We start from the raw sequence: 18,446 nt of genomic DNA, 5'->3' as shown, positions 1-18,446 counted from the left end.
AGGATCCTAAGTCAACAGCAAACTTATCTAACCCATTCACAACCTCATATTTCTGAGCTGCAGACCAATATGGCCGCCATTCTCCAGCAGATCTAGACCTCCTCTCCAACTTGATTCTAATCCTAGATAAGATTGTCTCTGAATATTTCTGAGCTAGATCCCTATTCTCTGCCCACCTAGTCATTAGTTTAACCCTGATCTCCTCTAACATTATAACTATAGGTTTCTCTCTAGCATCAACTATGGCAACATTAAAGCTCTCAGACATATTGTTAACCAGTGTATCTACCTTAGAATTATATGTGAACCTAGATCTAGACCAATACCTAGGAGGGATAGCATTTAGGTACCTAAAGGCTTCCTGATTCATAGCTTTCAGTTCGGCCATGTTCCTCTTCCAGTCCCTCCAGTGAGTAGCCTTAGCACACCCCATGGTAGACTTTCACTTTAAAGTACACCATTGTCTTCTCCAACAACCTATACACATTGCCATATCACATAAATAGAAGAAAAAATTAAAAAAGAAACCCCACATTGATGTTTATCCCTAATCTCAGTAAATAGCGAAACATACCTGACGGACTGTGCACGACCCTGCCTTCAAGAACACCTCCTGTCGTTTCTGATTCTTACTTAGGGCACGCTGCAACTACATTGGTGAAGTGAAGCGTTCTTATTAATGTTGGGGTTTACGTTGAGGGTTTACAAGCATATGAATGGGTGAAGTGTTTCGCGCGAAACACATTAACTTCAGAAGGGTATCGTCGTTATTTACAAAAAATTTACTTCGTAAGGGACGATTTTAAATTCAAATACAACTTTAAAGGATGATTTTAAATCAAAATATACACCCGAGACGATTTTGATTCTGACCCTCAACATGAGGGACTAAAACAATACTTATCTCTTTCTTTTTAAATTGCAACATAATTAGTAAACATATATATATGTGGATCATTTCCATTATATTGAGATAATAATATTGGTGAATATTAATACTAAAATATTCTGTTTATACTACTTTACTTTATATTTATTTCTTTTTCTTTATTTATTTATTTTATAACACATTATCAGCACGAGACTTTGATCAAAATTTAGAAAGACTCAAGTAATAAATTTTTATTATGTCAAAACTCTCTCATTTTGAATTTGATGTTCTTGATATATCTAGAAATAATTACTTATCATAGATATTAGATGCTAAAATTCATCTTGATTCAATAGATCTTAGAGATACCATTAAAGATAAAAATAAAGCATTTTAGAAGGATAAATTCAAATCATGATCTTCCTTCGTGTTCATCTTAATAAAGGATTGAAAAATAAATAACTCATATTAAAAGATCCTGTGTGGAAGAACCTTGAAAAAAGGTAAAATCATCAAAAGACAGTGATAATTCCTCAAATCTAATATGAGTGGACACATTTGCGTGTACAAGATTTTAAATCCATAAATAAATACAATTCAGCAATATTTCGAATTACCTCACGAATGAAATTATGTGAAGTAAAGATAACTGATAATGATATGTTAGAGAAAACTTTCTCGATCTTCTATGTCTCGAATGTGCTCTTGCAGCAGTAGTATCGAGAAAAAGAATTTAAAAAATATTTTGAGCTAATTTCTTATCTTCTTGTTGCTGAACGTAATAATGAACTGCTTTTAAATCCTAAACCCTAAACCCCAGAAAAGGTAAATAGTAAGGTTCTGACAACAAAAAAAAATCTGAAAGAAAGAAAAATTATATTCACAAAAAAGGATCTCACCAAAAGTGGGATAACGAAAGAAATAATTGGCAAAATAAATCAATAGAGGATAAATATTTTGTTGTGGTGGAAAGAGCCATTGGTCTTATACCTATCGTACTCCAAGGCACTTAGTTAATCTTTATCAAGCATTCTTGAAAAAGGATGATAAAAGAAGAGAGACAAATTTTGTTTCAAAAGATATCCCTGAAAATTACACCACTCATTATAAAGTATCTAATCTCTTTGAGGATTCTGAAGGAAATATTGGTCATTTAATCAATGATGAAAAGTGTAATATTTGGTTTCGTTAAATACTTATGTAAATAAATAATGTAAGAAAACTTCTTGTTAAGTTTTATTTCCTATGCACTTAAATTTCAAGTACGATGTATATAAATAATTTTTAATAAAATATTTATGTTTATGTTTAAGAATTTCAAAATCACTAAAGGTGTCAAGATCTAAAATAATAATAATAGTAATAATAATAAAATTTTAAGTATATGACATTATTTTTATGTACAATGTTTCTTAGAAAAATAATTTCAATCAGGAATACAATTTTACTATACATGTACTTTTACTAGCGAAGACCCATGCAACGCACGGGTTGAAAATTTATGTTCCTTCTTTTGGATTTGTTTTTCCAGTGTTCTTGGATTGTCACTCTTTATGTTAATAAAAAGTATTTTTGTTGTTCAATTCTTAACTAAATGTAACAGATTTATTTACTCTATCACTACTCAATACATAAGTATTTTTTCCTAACTCTTCATAGTGTGCATAAGTATTGTTGCTTTTCAAACATTAATTTTGATGAGCACGTCTTAGAATTGGCTATAGAAATCATGTTTCACAGAACATTGTATCTTGTTCAAATTCATAAATTATGCAACAACAAATACAACTTAAAAATATAAACAACACAATTAAGAAGATAAATATAAATAATAACCAAAACCAATATAATTTATGTATATAAAAAAAATTCTTTCATCGCATTAAAATTTAAGGAAGGTAGCAATTGAAATTGAACCATATAGGATTTTATAGGTTTTTTCACGTATTACAATAAAAGTATATTATTATTCAAATGCATAAAATTAGATCTTCTAACATTGAGATAAATAAGAGTCAAAATTGAGAAAAATCACATCAGTAATCGAAAGAGTAAAAATTACTTTAGTTTCATACTTGAACCTAAAAGAAATATCTGGTTTCCTAATAAATTAAAAATGTTATCAATAAGACATAATAATAACAAAAAAAATTCATATTAGTTATTAGTTTAAGATAAACAAATAATATCAACTTTAAAAAAAATTTCATACACATACGCAAGTCGCAAATTTATTGACCTAAGATCTCAAATGCAAGTAATTCTCCTAACACAACCAACTCTATGAATTTCAGTAACTCCACCGTAAACAGCACTTTGAAATCAGTGTACTCGGATACCGATATAAAAAGGAAAAAAGAACAGTTAATTCATATATACAAGAAAGATATCCAAAAAAATTCTAATAAATTACAAATGATAAGATATAGTTGATATAAGACCAAAGAAATAGGACAGAATATTTACCTTAATTCTTTGGAAGAGCTGCTTCTCCCAAACCATCTGTTAGAAATGCATGCATCAATTCCACAAGTCATATGCTGAAAATTCTTAATTAGAACATACACTTCACTCTTTACTAATAAAGTTACAACTGAAATTGTAGGTTACTCAAGTAAAAGGAAACATCTGAATTTAGAAGTTCAACAAGTAAAATGTTAACAGAATGTCTAGTCCAGCCAACTTGCAACAACCCAATTCAAGAAAACTACAATACCATATGTACAAATTATAAGATATAGTTGATATAAGACCAAAGGAATAGGACAAAATATTTACCTTAATTCTTTGGGAGAGCTGCTTCTCCCAAACCATCTGTTAGAAATGCATGCATCAATTCCGCAAGTCATATGCTAAAAATTCTTAATTAGAACATAAACTCCACTCTTTACTAATAAAGTTACAACTGAAATTGTAGGTTACTCAAGTAAAAGGAAACATCTGAATCTAGAAGTTCAACAAGTAAAATGTTAACAGAATGTCTAAGTCCAGCCAACTTACAACAACCCAATTCAAGAAAACTACAATACCATATGTACAAATGATAAGATATAGTTGATATAAGACCAAAGGAATGGGACAAAATATTTACCTTAATTCTTTGGGAGAGCTGCTTCTCCCAAACCATCTGTTAGAAATGCATGCATCAATTCCGCAAGTCATATGCTAAAAATTCTCAATTAGAACATAAACTCCACTCTTTATTAATAAAGTTACAACTGAAATTGTAGGTTACTCAAGTAAAAGGAAACATCTGAATCTAGAAGTTCAACAAGTAAAATGTTAACAGAATGTCTAAGTCCAGCCAACTTACAACAACCTAATTCAAGAAAACTACAATACCATATCTTTAACATAAAGAAACTAAATCACACATTGTAACTGAACATTCTAGGAAAATCACATTAGCAACAACTGAATCTGATCCTAAATATTCATAGATGATGATGCCTCCTCATTATCATTCCAAGTTTCATCTATACTCCTAGAAAAGGCATCTTCAAGTTTTTGCTTTGTAGATCTTAGTACATCACGGTATGGGGATGCCAATCTCTAGTTGCAAACAATTTCATTCACCACACGGACAGATTTGTACTAAGAAATAAGACAACAAAAATGAAATCTGTTAAATTTACTAAAATTTAATAAAAGAAGAAATACTTAAGCAATAAAGAACCAATTCTACAAAAACGCGATATCAAGGAATAATGGTCGGAAATACAACATAGAGATGAAAACTTACAGCAGGTAATACTGAACCGAAAACATGTAAAACAGGGCCTTCAATAGAAGCCACATTTGAAGCCGAATCAATAGCATGCTAATTATACATGTTTTGATAGAAAAGACAATATCATTGTTATGCATAATACTAAAAAAGTGAATAAACACTTATTAAAAAATATCTTGGATGGTGACAGAAGTGGAGGATCTTGGATTCTTTTGAAGTCTTTTTGGTTTATCTTGTTTATACATCTCTCCTTTTGTACTTTGTCTTTGCCTAGAGGCTTGTATTATGAGAGAAAAACTTGTATAAGCTATTTTTAAACTGTTAGATTTCTGTATGGTTCTGTATACTTATATATGGCTAGCCGGCTTAAACTCCGCGAGTCGAGGCTAGTTTCCTATGATATTATACTACTATCTTTTGATATATCTTATCCGTACCTTGTGTTTTAAGCTAGTAGCTTCGTTAGTACGTCTTACGCTTTTCAAATCCAAACTTTGAGCTATATCCTTCATCGGGCTTCTAGATTATACTATTCTTTCTCTCTCTCTCTCTCTCTCTCTCTCTATATATATATATATATATTATGTATGAGCTTAGAACTATCGTAATCTCTGATTAACCTTCGCTTTACGACGCGAGGTAAGACTTAGGCTAATTAGGGTGTTACATTTAGTGGTATCAGAGCGATTCGTCCTCGTGAGCCTGAGGGATGGACCGATTATGCTTCTTTGCATACTCTGTGTGTCTTTTTCCTTGATGCTATTAGGTTATCTACTTGATATATGCATGGCATGATTGTTTGTGAGTGCCTATTTGGGATAATTGAAGCACTAGACTTTTGATATTGAGACTGATCACCTTGATATCAATTATTTGGTGTAGACAGGAACCCTAATGACTACTCGCGGACAAGGTCGGTCACGTATACGGAGAGATTATGAGGTTAACCCGTCGATGGATAATCACACTGAACTCGTGGCGGCGATGACTAACTTGTCTAACACAATTCAAGCGGGCACTGCTATGGCTACTCATGCTTTGCGGCGGATAAGGCCATCAGTTGAAAACAAAAATGTAGAAGGTGCGGAGGACAGCTTAGGTGGTGTTCCGAAAACTCTAGCTGCTTTTCTGAAAGTTGACCCGCCGACTTTTAAGGGATCGAAAAATCCTACTGAAGCAGACAACTGGTTCAAAGATGTGGAGGGTGCATTATAGACTCAGCAAGTCCTGAATAATCGGTTCGTGGTATGCGGCTTATCAATTAGTAGAAGAAGCTCAGCATTGGTGGAAAAGAGAGTGTCGATTTTTGCAACTACAAAATATGAATATTCTGTGGGAGCTGTTTTGGACTGCCTTCTACAAGAAGTATTTTTCTGAATTAGTAAGGGAGGCCAGAGAGTTAGAGCTTATGCAGCTGAAGCAAGGTTCAATGTCTATGGCTGAGTATACGAGTAAGTTCGAGGAGCTTTGTAGGTTCTCAAGGGTATGTCGAGGAGCCCCTGAGTTCTATGAGGGTTGGAAGTGTGAAAGGTACCAAGGAGGTCTGAGTGAAAATATTATGAATGCTGTGACTCCATTAGAGATTAGTATATTTTCTGAATTAGTGGACAAGGCAACAATTGTTGAAGATTATGCCAAGGAGGCGACTTTGATGAGAGATGAGCGTGGTGGTACTAGTAGCAGGGGTCGTGGGAAGTATGTTCCATCAAGAGGCCAGAACTTCAAGAACGGTAGACATGCCCCTCAGCAATCCCAAGTTCAAGGACATATCGGAGGTATTAACCACGACCAGTATCACCGAATGAGAGGAGGAGGTAAGCAGGCATGGGATCAACAAGAGGACTTAAGGTGCCCGAGATGTGGAAGATATCATCCGAAAAAGTCGTGCATGGATGGGTTCAGTGGATGTTACCACTGCGGATTGTCAGGGCATATCTCTAGGCGTTGTCCTTACAAAAAGGACCAAGGTGCAGACCGGTCCCAGTGACAGGGTTAAGGATCTCCAACTTGAGGTAACGATAAATGGGTAACCGAATTTTAATCACGTTATAGTGGGTTGTAATTTGACTTTTCTTAATAACTTATGACGGAGACAAGGATTTGGAACTAGGAAGATTAGATTAAACGTCAGGCTTAGGACCAGAGTTTAGCTTAGTTTTATTTTATGGGACGTTGCCGTTAAAGGTGGTCAAACTTAGCGTCAGAAGAACTAATGGGAAAGGATAAGTCTGGTGGGCTCAACCAAGCAATTTGAGTTATTAGTGACAAACAAATAGAGTGACACTGCGGAAGGCGTGAGGAAGCATTGACACGGTAGAATTACGAAAGGTGAAATGCTGTAACGACTTGAGTTAGGATTTGCGATATTAAGTAGCAAAACACTTCATGGAAAGAGGGACAGTGTAGCTAAGGGTTATATACGCTTGGTGGTGAATGCAACTCTACGGGGATTACCGACGGTTGAACAAAGTGACTGTGAAGAGCCAGTATCCGCTGCTGAGGATAGATAACTTAATGGATCAGTCGCGAGGAGCCGGAGTGAAGGAGGATAGTAATGGGAGACCAAACGCAAGAAAGATTATCAACAGATGCTTATGATTCGATCTATCTTTCTTTTGTAATCCGCGTTGAAGAACCTTATTCTGTGACCTTTCTTGATAATTAAATTGGACGTTTCCAAAATCAAACCCTGCTTGCATGTATTCTTTCACGGAACTCGTACTCCTTGACCTGAGACTAAATCTGCTTTGACCCAATCAAGTGTGAGGGAGATTGCTGTTCGGATAAATCATCAACAGAGACATATTATTCAATGTGTCTTATTATTTCTTTCAAAGATTTTTTATTTGGAATTCCTTTTCCTGAGGTGCACTCTAGTTCTATTTTTGGTGCATTTTCTCATTTCTACAACCCTATCTGATCACAGTACAATGCATCTTTTCAACTCCTTACGAATACCCTTCAAAGTTATTTGTTCTCTTTTAAGCTGGTATTCTTTTAGATAATTTGAATTCATTTTAACATCACATGCAATCCTTAGACACAATCATCGATATGTTAGTTTCATAGGGCACGAATTATAAATCTAAAGAACGAAAACTTGCGAGCGTGCAACATCGTGAGGAGTGGTGAAGCTTTACTTTTACAAATGATGTTAACTATAATTAAATTGACACACAAGGGTGCCCCGTTGTTACGGACGTCAAATTGTGGAGAAATTTCTCAAGAACTTAAAAGAAAGATTGACTACAGAGCCAAGTTGATATTGCTGGAACTCCATGAACCAGTCGGGATATACAATGACACTTCATTGAAAATCTTAGAGTACGTTCTAATGTAATATTAGGAGGTAGTGATTTATGCGTCATGACAATTGATCTAACATTTAGTACCTGGTGAGTTGTTTAAGTGCAAAAACAAGTAGAAAAGGAGAAAAATAAGAGGGCATGAATTTTTGATTGAATTTTGATTAGGTTTGACATTGAGTGGCAATTGATATTAGTTATGATAAGTAGAAGTTTATTGGTTGTTAGTATGTCTAACGGAGGTTGAATTATATACATTGGTAATATTGTGAACGAATTGGATAATTAGATGCGAAATAAACGATGGGGTGGTATTGTGGACCTTGAGATTTTGGCAAATGAGTAAAGAAAATGGAAAATAAAATATTTTAGGTGATTGGAATGATTGAGTATGATTGAGTGGATGGTATTGAAATTGTGGTTAGTAGAAGAACTGTTGTTAGGCTTTGAAAGTGTTGAGTCGTTTGAAATTGAAGGATATTATACTTGGAGCTGTAGAAAATTGTTTAAGATTAAAAAATTAGGTATAGAGATGCTATGAGGCATTAAGTTATGAATCAATCTTAGGGTGAGTGTAGATCCTATTCAGGTCAAGTTGATAAGGTTCAGAAGTACGCCTAGGTTTGTAATACGATAAATGATGTATGACTTGATTGAGCATTTGGATTAGTTATTTAATTAGTGGCTGAAAATCAAAGTGGTGCAGCAGAAGCTTGCGGAATGCAATAGCACATGATAGTTGTGAGTAGAGGTCGTAGGACGAAGACTAAGCGTATCTTAGGCTTGAATACTTGAAGAGTTTAGTCGGTTAATGTAAGTAAAGGTTTCTAAGAACTAAGTTTGATTGCAGTTGTAAGGTTAGAAGGAATTAGGATAGGTTGTGAACATGAGGGTAGATGACTAATTTGGATATTGGATGGCACGTGAGTGCAATTGTCGAGTTTGAAAGGTAAGGATTGCGATATTTGATCATGATCTCTTTGGACTTAGATTGAAATAGGAACTGATTTATTCGAAGGATAGATTTGGAGAGCACCGAATTGAAGTGCTAATGTAATATGGAAGTTGAGTTGAGGGAATCTAAGAGTAAAAAGGATGAGTACAATATAGGCTTGAATTCGGTTAAGATTTGGCACTATAAATAAGAAACGAAGGATGTAAATAGGAATTTGATCTGACATGGAGAAATGAAACGATGAATAGTGAGAGGTAGGTTTAAGTTGAGGGAACGTTTAAGGATAATGATGGTAAGCCAAATTTTGAGGGCAAAATTTCTTATTTGGTGGGGAAAATGTAAGAACCGCAACAAATTACCTGTTTAATTAAGTAATTAATATTTCCCAAATTAGGTTTCGAGAAATTAGAGTGAGAATTTGAGGATTTAAATATGGTTTTTGGACTCAGTAGGTTTTTCTGAGTAAGAAAATGTGTTTTCTGCAAAAAACCGCAAAAAATCGCGAACCGGCGGTTGAGCCGGTTCAAGTCTATCCGGTACTGTGTGAGAAAAATTTTAAAAAGTCAAACCTTAGAAAAATATTAGAAGTCAAAAACCAGGCGTTAATGTTGAAAGTTTGGCCCAAAGTTAGGCCAAACGGGTTAAAAACGCTAACGGGTTGGACCGGGCCCAAGCCCAACATATATAAAGCCACTTAAGTGGCAAACTCAGCCATTTTCACCCCTTTCTAGCAGCAGCAACGTGAAATAGAAGAGAGGAGAGGTGAGGGTTTCATTCACTATTCATCTTCTCCTTCTTTTTCTTATAACTTGAGCTACGAAGCTCCAATTCGCGTGCCGTCAGTTACTACGCGAAGCTCTTGTCGAGCTCTTCAATTCCATCTAAACAAAATGGTAAGGGATTTCCAATTTCTTGCCCAGTTTTTCCTTCCATTACAGATTCAGTTTTTGGCTAGGGAGATTCAGTTTTTGGCTAGGGTGAATGAATGGTTCTTGTGATTTTGATTATTTAGATACACTCTAGCACTTGATTATTATTGGATTTTGTCCCAATCATCATTGGGTAAGGTGAGCCTAATTGATCTCTTGTGATTTTTTGTATATATGAAACCCTAGGTTGAATTATTGTAAATTATATGTGATATTAGCTTGAGTATTGGAGCTTGTGGTGATTGTTGATGCTTGTTGGAGATTCTTGGTGGCTTAGATTGTGATTGGAAGCTTGCTTGTGCTAATTTGGGGATTTTCTTGCATATTGAGGATCGGTCAAGGTATGGTTTCGGTTTTCTCTATGTAGTATATAATATTCATGGACACTTAGGCTAGTGACCCATAGGATAGGTTTGAATTTAAATGGTTGTTGAGTTGTTAAATGATGGTTTGTGGTGATTTATGATGAATTAATGATTGTTGAGTTTGAGTATGATGAATGATGGTAATATGATAAGGATGATTGATTGTGTAAATTGAAAAGGCATGATGATGATAAGTGATATGGGAATTGATGATTTGGTATTGTGATTGTAAAAATGTGATATATTGGTATTGATGTTGAAGATAATGACATGTGAATGGAAATGTGGTAAGTTTGGTGTATGGTGATATAAAGGATGATAATTGGTAAAAATTAGAGTTTGGAATGGTTTGGTATTGTTTTGGTTGGTTTCAGATATGAAAGTTGGAAAAATTAGTAATTTGGGAACAATTGGTGAAAGTGGATTTTTGGTGAACTTTGTCCGATCATAACTTTTGTCTCGGTTTTCAAAATTGATTGAAATTTATTTAGAATTAAAGATCTTTGAAAACCCTTTAAATCAATATAAAGTTTGTAAAAATTTGAAATTTGTAGAGGGAGTTATGATCATTCAAAGTTGGTGTTAAAAATATGAAATTCTGCAAAGTTGCAGAATTTCATGATTACTGATATGCGCGAGCGCACACCCTTATGCGGACGTACACCCTGCGAAAATTTTGACCTGTGCGGACGCACACACCTGTGCACACGCACAGGTAGGGAAATGCGTTCTGTTTGCAGCGCTAGCACAGCTTGTGCGCGCACATATCTAAGGAAGAATTTCAACCTGTGCTGACGCACACGTCGGGAACGCCAGTCTGTTAGGGGCGCTGGCACAAGTTGTGCGAGTGAACAGATTCTGTAAGTTTTGCCACCTGTGCGTACGCACACCCCTGTGCGTATGCACACATTTTAAAATTTCCTGGGCGTGCGCACGCACACACCCCTGTGCGGCCGCACACGTCATGTTTCTCAATTTTTACTTGTTTTCAACTATTCTACCTTCCCAACAAGGTTGTAAGCCTCTCTAACACCATTTTAGGACTCTTGGGCCAAGTTTTAGACATTTGAAATATTGGGAAAGAATTTAATGGCTTTAGATGATATTATTCGGAAAATTTAGAAAATGGAGGCCTAGGTTTCTGGCGTGCTGAGGAAGGTTTGATGTTATGTGAAGGATGATTGATATATGAGATTGAGGAATGATGAACTGTTGATGTTTGGAAACTGAGATATGAATGGACAGTGGTTGAGATGAGTCGGGGACTCTGAATGAGATGATGGATTCATGTATACTGAAAATGTTTTCTGAAAATCACTGATATATTATTTTTACTGAGATTATGAGACGCTATGCCCCCAGCAGGGACGGTGGTTGGATCCCGCCTGTCGAGGTAGTGGCGGCGGCGTAAGGGCGGCGGTTCGTCCCGCTTGCGTTGAGATGTGAGGTCTGTGGCAAGAGTATCCCGCTCGCGTCCCTTTAGATTAATAGAGCGTGTAGGCGCCGGTACCTAGACAGTGATCCGAGCACTATATCTCAGGGGTTCCCATATGAGGATTCCGAAGGGCGACGTCTCCATGGAGATGTGTCGGGTTGGCAGTTGAACCGACAATGTGATATCATAGCCAGTAAGACAGGCATTCATCATATGCATTTTCTATCTGTTTGTATGATTTGACTACTTGAAATGGATTGCCTATTTGTATAACATGCCTATTTGCTAATTGAATTATTTGCCTTATATGCTTCTACTTGTGTTTTACTTGCATTGTATATTACCTGTGTTTTCTACTGGGATTGAGGAGGTTCGGAAGGCGGTGGCAATGGGATCGCATGGAGGATAGGTTGGTGAAGGTTGTAGGACAGCGGTGTTTGGTTAGAATAGAAATCCCTTAAGATAGATTACCCGGTTTATTTATGTTAAGGATATATAATTATGCTTATTTGTTTTAGAATGTTTTAAGATTTGATCTTGTGATGGATATGGAGCTAGGATTGCCTTTGGAGTCCTGGGGTCTTATATCCTACATCACTGGGCACTGTTACCATATTGAGAACCTCCGGTTCTCAAACCATATTTCTGTTGTGTTTTTTTTCAGATGCAGGTCGCAACCCACCTCGGTGAGTTGCTTTGGATGGTGACAGAAGCAGAGGATCTTGGATTCTTTTGGAGTCTTTTTGGTTTATCTTGTTTATAAATCTCTCCTTTTGTACTTTGTCTTTGCCTAGAGGCTTGTATTATGAGAGAAAAACTTGTATAAGCTGTTTTTAAACTGTCAGGTTTCTGTATGGTTCTGTATACTTGTATATGGCTAGCCGGCTTAAACTCCGCAAGTCGAGGCTAGTTTCATATGATATTATACTACTATCTTTTGATATATCTTATCCGTACCTTGTGTTTTAAGCTGGTAGCTTCGTTAGTACGTCTTGCGCTTTTCAAATCCAAACTTTGAGCTATATCCTTTATCGGGCTTCTAGATTATACTATTATATATATATATATATATATATATATATATATATATATATATATATATATATATATATATATATATATATATATATATATGAGCTTAGAACTGTCGTAATCTCTGATTAACCTTCGCTTTACGACGCGAGGTAAGGCTTAGGCTAATTAGGGTATTACAGCAGAGCAGTCCTTCACAGTGGCGATGCCAACAGCTCAGACTCGACGTCGAGGAGAAGTGATGGTAACAGATGTTGACCTCAAAGAGAGCAACAAAGAGAGAGATCCAAAGAGACGATGACCGGCCAACGGTGACGAGAAGAGTAACGATCCAAAGAGACGACCGACTGAGGGCGACAAGGAGAAGAACGATGAGAAGAGTGTGACGGTAGGATAGTGATGGTGGCTGGGTTTAGGGTTTTAATGGAAGAAAAATGTCGGTAAAAAATTTCACTAAAATAATCACGTTGCAAGTATAGTTCTAAACCGACAAATCAACCTCAATCAAATTTAAAATGTTTGTTACTTAAGCAAACCCAATAAAATTAACCGAAGTATTAAACCTCGGGTCGTCTCTCAAGGAATTGCAGGGAAGTGTATTTATTATTGGTTATGAAAAGGTATATTTTTGGGTTTTTGAAATAAGGAACAAGAAAATATAAATTGCAAGAAGAATAAACTAATAATTAAGTAAGCTCTTAGCAAGGAAAGAGAATTAGAAGTCCTATTCTAATTATCATTATCAATTGTGATGGTAATTGCCTTTTCCTTTCACTTAGTTAATCTCTAACAATGAAGGAAAGTCAAGTGAGCAAAATCATCTTAGGTTCACAAGTCCTAATCAAAGACTAGATTTATTGAAGCCTAAGCCAACTAGCAAGTCTCAATTACCAATCAACAAAATACTTTTGATAACTCAAGAGTCTCTAAATAATCAATCCAAGTTAAGAACATAAAAATCTAAATTAAAATCCTCCCGAGCATTTCATTCAAACACTTGGAAGGCACAAAATAAAAACATGGAAAACTAACAAGACATAGCAAAATCGAAACTAACCAAAGCAAAGAAATAAAATTAACAAAGCAATTGAACAATAAGAAACATGAAATATAAATTGCATTAATATGAAACAAAGGAAACAAGAAGAATTCATAAACTAAATTAATAGCATAAGGAAATCAACAAAAGACGTAGATAAACTAAAGCAATAGAACTAATCAAAATAGAAGAAACCTAAATTAAACCAAGGTAGAAATCTAAAATTGAGAAGAGATAAACCTAAAAACCTTAAAACCTAGATAGAGGAGAGAGCCTCTCTCTATAGAAAACTACATCTAAAACCTAACCCGGGTTTTTGCTGAATGATTTAACATCTCAACCGAACTGACCAAATGACCAGTTCTCAATTAACCCGATCGAACTGGCCGATCCAGTTCGGTTTTCAGAACATTGGGTAGTACAGTTATATCATGGAGGTCCACGAAACAGACGATAGCAGCAACATCCTCTAATCATGCTGAAATACTAGCGATGCATGAAGCAAGTTGCGAGTGTTTTTAGCTCAGGAGTGTAATCCAATATATTCTATCATCATGTGGACTGACTGATAGAAAAATAGCTCCAGCTGTTCTATTTGAAGATAATACAACATGCATTGCTCAACTTAAGGGTAGATACATTAAAGGTGATAGAATAAAGTATATTTTTCTCAAATTCTTCTTCACTCATGACCTTCAAAATCAAGGAATAATTGATGTCCAACAAATCCATTCAAGCGATAATCTGGAAGATTTATTTACAAAGTCACTTCCAGAATCCTCCTTTGAAAGATTGATACATCAAATTAGGATGAGCCGATTTCGAAATATTAAATAATGTCGACAAGAGAGGGAGGCTGTACTCTTTTTTTCCTTGGTTAGGTTTTTCTCCCTATTGAGTTTTTCTTGACAAGGTATTTAACGAGGCAGTTCTCATCATAAAGGATATTGTACTCTTTTTACTTTACTAAAGTTTTTTTCCATTGGATTTTTTTTAGTAAGGTTTTAACGAGACATAATTCTTAATGGACATCCAAGAGGGAGTGTTGTGACAAGGATGAATATAGATGCCTATCAATATTTGGGCAGCTCATTTTCTCAAGAAGAAGAAAGGTTAAAGTTTTCAAATAAATCAAATTAATAAAGTTTGAAAATATGAGTTTAGTACGTGTATAAATAGGGACAAGGCCTCTGACATTTTATATAACAACAATACATAACAAACACTCCTCTCTTTCTCTTTAAGATGCAACATAATTAGTGTGTGTGTGTGTATATATATATATATATATATATTGAGATAATAATAATAATATTGGTGAATATTAATACTAGAGTATTCTATTTATACTTTTTATGTTAAATTTATTTTTTTCTTATTTATTTATTTATTTTACAACAATACATATTTATATTTTTCAATTCAAACAATAATAGAAAAAATTATATTTTTATATATTATATCTCAATTTTATAACTACTATTAGCAAAATGAGAAAAAAATAAGAGTAAACGACAAATAGGTCCCTGACTTTTTATCTCGAAGATAAATAAGTTCTCAACTAATTAAAAATACAAAAATGTCTCTCATTTTCTAAAACATGAGATATCTAAATCTCTTTGGGGACCAATCTGTCCTTATATATTTTGGACAGAGGTACTTAAATGTCTCATATTTTAGAAAGTCAAGGATGTTTTTTTTATTTTTAATTAGTCAAGAACTTATGTGTCTGCAAATTAAAAGGTTAGGAATCTATTTATCTTTTTCTCGAAAAATAATTTTATTGTTGTGAATGTATTGAATTGAAATCAAGGAAAAGAGCTTTGCTCTTAGAAACAAAAACAGAGAACAAGAGTAATAAAAAGAACAATCCTGATACGTAACCAAGAAGGATTCTACCAACTCTAGCTAACTTTTGTTGGTTGGACTTCAAAGCCCATAAAAAAAAATACACCTCAATTATTCAAATTTACTATATTTTAGAATTATATTTTACCACTTTCTCCTACTTTTTTTTTACCACCGCTTTCCTCAGTGCCACCATTGTAGCTCCACACGAAGGTCACCATTATCGCTGCATCGGACTTCTAATGGAAGTATTTTTTTATTGGGCATGTGTCTTTTTTATGGATGTGTCTTTTATATTGGAGTTGTCTTTGTAGATGTGTCTCCTTATGCATGTGTCTTTTAGTGGATGTGTCTTTGATCGAATTGAAAAGGTGGAAACGAGATAGAAGGAGCGCACTGCGATGGACGGCGACAATGCAGATCGCGAGGAGGTGGGTGCCGCGGTGGTCCTATAGAGGAGAAAATGGCGCTTGCAAAGCACGCATTGCGGCGACAGGAATTGGTTGCGGAGGGCACTGACACTGCTCAGAGGATCATTGGGGTGGAGGCCGTGGTGGTGGTGCAGACACAAATCACCGCCCGCATTCTGAGTAGTGCAACTAACGATGCGACGTAGTAGCGGCAGCTCCACGGGGAGGGGGTTCCGCGTGGCGGTGAAGATGATGGTGATGAAGGAGGAACAACGTGATGACGAAGACGATAGTGCGTCGAACGGTGTGCCCGACGTTCCGGTGACGGCGTAAGTTCAAGGACGCTGTTGATGATTGGAGAAGATAATAGAGGATTGGGGGTAGCGTGACTCTTGTTGCTTCACGTTGCAAACACTTCCAGTGGTTACAATCCTAATTTTCAAATTTCTAATTAATTGATATCAATACCTTCCTAATTTTAATTTAAAAACAATAAATAATTATTATTGTCAATAGTTGGCAGATTCATTCTTAGTTCCTATAGTTTTCCTAAAATGAATGATTAGTATTTTCACACCGATAGAAAAAGGCTTATATATACAATATCCATAAGCTCTTCTCACCAAAACAGAACGCAATTGAAAGCAACTACTCTATAATAAGAATTAGTTACTTAATTTTCACGTCACTAATTCTTATATTATTACTCTCTTCCTCAACACCCTCCTCAAGTTTTCTGAGAGTTTATCTCCTAGACAAAGCTTGACCTAAACCTTTCAAAGAGCTTCATTGATAATGGCTTCGTGAGAATATTTGCCACCTGATCTATGACAGAAATATGCACCACATAGATCTATTTTTGATTCACTAGGTCTCTAATAAAGTGAAGGTCCATTTTCAAGTGTTTTACACTACGAGTGCATGACAGGGTTGGCAGCCAGCAAGCAAGTGCTCTGGTTGTCACAATACAAGGTTGGGGGAACTTGTTGTGGTACTTGTAGCTCTCGCAGCAGCTATTGAATCGACATGACTTCAGTTTGAGCACTCCCAATAGCCCTATACTCAGCTTCCGTAGTTGACTTGCGACCTTTGTTTGCTTGCCGCATTTTCTTGACACTAGATTCATCCTTAAGTAAACGCAGTATCTACTTATTGACTTCCTATCGTCCATGTCTGAATCCCAATCTGCATCTGCAAAACATAAGATCCTATAGTTAGAACATTTGTTGAAAAGACCTCCTTGGTTCACTGTAACTTGAAGATATCACAATATCCTCTTTATTGCCTTCCACTGCTCAAAGCTCGGATAGTGCATAAATTGGAAGCATTTGTTCACTGAATATTCTATGTCTAGGCCAGTTATTGTTAAGTATTATAGTATCCCAACTATGCTTCTATACTTCTTTGGATCTTTAAATTTTTCTGAGTCATGAATGTGAAGTTTGAGGGAAGACATCATTGGGGTTGGTATTGATTTTGATTGATCCATGCATGTCCGTGTGAGCAAGTCTATTATGTACTTCGATTGAAACAAAAAAAGTCTTTCATCTTGCAAATAATTTACTTCTAACCCCAAGAAATAGTTAAAGAGACCAAGATCTTTTAGGGGAAATTTTCATTAAGTTGATGTATAATGTGTTCTATCTCAGCATTGCTTGAACCAGTAACCACTATGTAGGTGTTTTCTTTATAAAAAAAAGCAACATCTGAGGTAGTGTTTTGGAAACTAAACCTTCTCAATGTGTTTGATAAAGTGTTGTACCAAGCTCTTGGGGTTTGTTTGAGGCCATAGATGGCCTTATATAATTGGCACACCTTATGAGGACTGTTGAATTATACCCGAGTGGTTGCTTTATGTAGACTTGGTCAAAGAGATGTCCATTAAAAAAACATTGTCAAAGTCAAATTGTCACATCTTCCATCCTTGTGTTATGCTATAATGATGATAACTCGAAGTAGGTTTAATAACTGAGCTATAAATCTCTTCATAATCTCTGCCTTCAATTTTATGGAAACCCTTAGCCACAAGCCAGGCTTTGTGCCTCAAAATTTCTCCGGTTGGGCTCCTTTTCACAGCAAAGACTCACTTGCATTCCACAATTGTAAGGTATTGATTTCATGATCCAAAGCTCTCTTCCAATGCTGGCATGACATGGCTTGTTGAATTGAAGTTGGTGTGTGATTGACAAGATCAATATTAGTATTTTTGGTGTTGATGTAGGTCTCAGGCTTGGTGATTCTAGCTTTGGAATGAGTCACCATAGGGTGTGTACTGCTGGTATTAGGTTGAGGGGTCTTTTTTGAGGAAGAAAGAGGTGGTAAAGGGGCCTCTATTCCTGAAATTTGAGTTTGATTTGATGGTAGCTGGTTTATAAGACCATTTGAAGTTCAGCTTTTACATTGTTGATTTGGAACAGAGGTGGAATGATTTGGAGTGTCTAACATATTGTTTGTAGTAGTAGAGGTATAATCAGATGGTGGTGGGATTGTAATTTGATTAGAGGAGCAAGGATTTGTGGATGATTGT

This window comes from Arachis ipaensis, chromosome B2 (assembly GCF_059453495.1).
Source record: "Arachis ipaensis isolate K30076 ecotype BB chromosome B2, ASM5945349v1, whole genome shotgun sequence".
Taxonomy (NCBI): Eukaryota; Viridiplantae; Streptophyta; class Magnoliopsida; order Fabales; family Fabaceae; genus Arachis; species Arachis ipaensis.
The sequence above is the reverse complement of the archived record's forward strand: the minus strand, read 5'-3'. Positions refer to the sequence as shown.